General features: G+C 45.4%; 1 non-coding gene across 1 annotated transcript; it reads right to left on the bottom strand.

The window, feature by feature from the left end:
- Positions 1-421: 421 nt before the first annotated feature.
- LOC131913965 (U1 spliceosomal RNA) lies at positions 422-585 on the bottom strand. The gene has a single exon (XR_009380033.1). It is a non-coding gene; the product is annotated as a U1 spliceosomal RNA (small nuclear RNA).
- Positions 586-2,954: the final 2,369 nt, after the last annotated feature.

Raw genomic sequence — 2,954 nt, 5'->3', positions numbered from 1 at the left:
CTTCTTCATTTCTCTTGGAATCAGTGACCTCTCTATCTTTTCTCTCCTGCTCTCATTTCTGTTGTTGTAGTAAAATACCAGGACCAAAAGCAACTTATGTGAGGAAGGTTTCTTTTAGCTCATAATTCATGTTACAGCCCATCATTTCAGGGAAACCAAGGCACAATACCAAGTAGTTGATCACATCATATCCATGGTCAAGAGCAGAAAGAAATGAAGGTACCTATGTTGGCTGCCTGCCTACTATTCAGCTAGCCCTCTCTATATAATCTGTTAGGGTCCTGGAGAAGTCCCACAAAGGAACACCATCCATGTATGCAATCAACAAGAGCATTTATTATACCAGCATGCATGTGGGGTCATCCACCTGTACAAAATGGTGATGAGAGAGGGATGTGCAGGCTTTTTTTTTTTCTTTACTCAGGGGAGAGCGAGAACGCAGTCCCCCACTACCACAAATTATACAGTCGAGTTTCTCACATTTGGGGAAATTGCAGGGGTCAGCACATCCGGAGTGCAATGGATAAGCCTCGCCCTGGGAAAACTACCTTCGTAATCATGGTATCTCCCGGTGCTGGTTTCTTTTAAGCACAGCTAAGGGGAGTTCCTAGGGCAGTTAGGTCATTTTATCTATGATTGGCTTAAGTGGGTGGCGATTATTTTAGTACATTCCTAATTGGATAGAGCTAGCAAGGGCTGGCTAAGGCTATAACTTTTCTGTTTGGGGGCAGACCTGGATAAATTCCAGGCTATGTTCTTATTTGGTCATTACCTTTGAGCTGCTGTGGGGGGCTGGCTCAGGCCTAGTATACTTTGAGGGACATTAAAGATCAATTGTCCTTTCTTCATGGCTTCCTTGGAAACTGCCTGCTTAGTTTCAAGAAGCAGGAACTGAGGCCTAATTCTTTTCTTTCTTTTTTTTTTTTCATTTTTTTTTATTAAGAAATTTTCTACTCACTCTACATATCACCCACAGATCCCCTCTCCTCTCTCCTCCCACCCTTCAGCCCTCCCTCCCTAGCCGCCCCATATCCCCACATCCCCCAAATTAACGTCTCCCCATGGGGAGTCAGTGAGCCCGGCACACTGAGCCTAGGCAGGTCCAAGCCCCTTCCCACTGCACCAAGGCTGTGCAAGGCATCACACCGCAGTCACCAGGCTCCCAAAAGCCTGCCCATGTACCAGGGACAGATCCCAATCCCCCTGTCTGGATGCCCCCCAAACAGTTCAAGCCAAACAGCCATCTTCCATAACCAGAGGGCCTAGTCCAGTCCCATCGGGACTCCACAGCCACAAGTCTATAGATCATGGGCTTCCACTAGTGTGGCTGGTCATCTCTGCAGGTCTTTCCATCATGATCTCAATGTCTCCCACCTGCAGGAACCCTTCTCTCTCTCATTGATTGGATTCCCAGAGCTCAGCCTGGTGCTTGGCCGTGAATCTCTGCATCTGCCTCCATCAGTCATTGGACAAAGGCTCTGTGATGACAGTTAGGGTATTCACTAGACTGGTCACCAGAGTAGACCAGTCCAGGCACCCTCTAGACCGCTGCCAGCAGTCCAAGGTGGGGTCATCTTGTGGATTCCTGAGAACCTCCTCAGCACCCTGCCTCTTCCTATTCCTGTGATGTCCTCATCTATCATGGTATCTCCCTCCTTGCCCTCCCACTCTGTCCCTGTTCCAGCTCGACCCTCCCATTTCCTTATGTTCTCATGCCCCACTCCTCGCCCTCCACCACCCCACCCCACCCACTCCCAGTCCATTCATGTACATCTCATCCATATCTCCTTCACCTGGCCATCCATGTGTCCCTCGTAGAGTCTTTCCCTGTTAGCTAGCCTCTCTGGAGCTGTGGGTTGGAGTCTGGCCATCCCTTCCCTCACATCTAGTATCCACTTATGAGTGAGTACATACTATGTTTGTCCTTCTGAGTCTGGGTTACCTCACTCAGGATGATATTTTCTAGTTCCATCCATTTGCCTGCAAATTTCATGATGTCATTGTTTTTTACTGCTGAGTAGTACTCCATTGTGTATATGTGCCACATTTTCTTTATCCATTTTTCAGTTGAGGGGCATCTCGGTTGTTCCCAGTTTCTGACTATTACGAATAATGCTGATATGAACATAGTTGAGCATGTGTCCTTGTGATAAGATTGAGCATTCCTTGGGTATATGCCCAAGAGTGGGATAGCTGGGTCTTGAGGAAGGCTTATTCTCAATTTTCTGAGAAACCACCATACTGATTTCCAGAGTGGCTATACAAGTTTTCATTCCCACCAACAGTGGAGGAGTGTTTCCCTTATTCCACATTATCTCCAACATAAACTGTCTTCAGTGTTTTTGATCTTAGCCATTATGACAGGTATAAGATGGTATTTCACAGTTGTTTTGATTTGCATTTCCCTGATAACTAAGGATGTTGAGCAATTCCTTAAATGTTTTTCAGCCATTTGAGATTCTTCTGATGAGAATTCTCTGTTAAGCTCTGTAGCCCATTTTTTAATTGGATTGTTCAATTTTGAAGTCTAGCTTTTTGAGTTCTTTATATGTTTTGGAGATCAGCCCTCTGTCAGATGTGGGGTTGGTGAAGATCTTTTCCCATTCTGTAGGCTGTCATTTTGTCTTACTGACTGTGTCCTTTGCTCTACAAAAGCTTCTCAGTTTCAGGAGGTCCCATTTATTAATTGCTGCTCTCAGTGTCTGTGCTACTGGTATTATATTTAGAAAGTGGTCTCCTGTGAGAGCTAATTCTTAACTGAGTTATTTGGAGCCTGTCATAGTATTTGCCTTGCGTTCTCATAATCCAGGACCCAAAGCCTTGCCATGCTGATGCCCATTGTAGGTTGTGTCTTTCTACATAAATTAAAAATTAAGACAATCCTTTATAGACATATGCACAGGACAACCTAATGAGGAAAATCCCTCATTGAGACTATCTCCCTAGAGATTTCA

Source organism: Peromyscus eremicus, chromosome 6, assembly GCF_949786415.1.
Source record: "Peromyscus eremicus chromosome 6, PerEre_H2_v1, whole genome shotgun sequence".
Taxonomy (NCBI): domain Eukaryota; kingdom Metazoa; phylum Chordata; class Mammalia; order Rodentia; family Cricetidae; genus Peromyscus; species Peromyscus eremicus.
The sequence above is the reverse complement of the archived record's forward strand: the minus strand, read 5'-3'. Positions and strand labels throughout refer to the sequence as shown.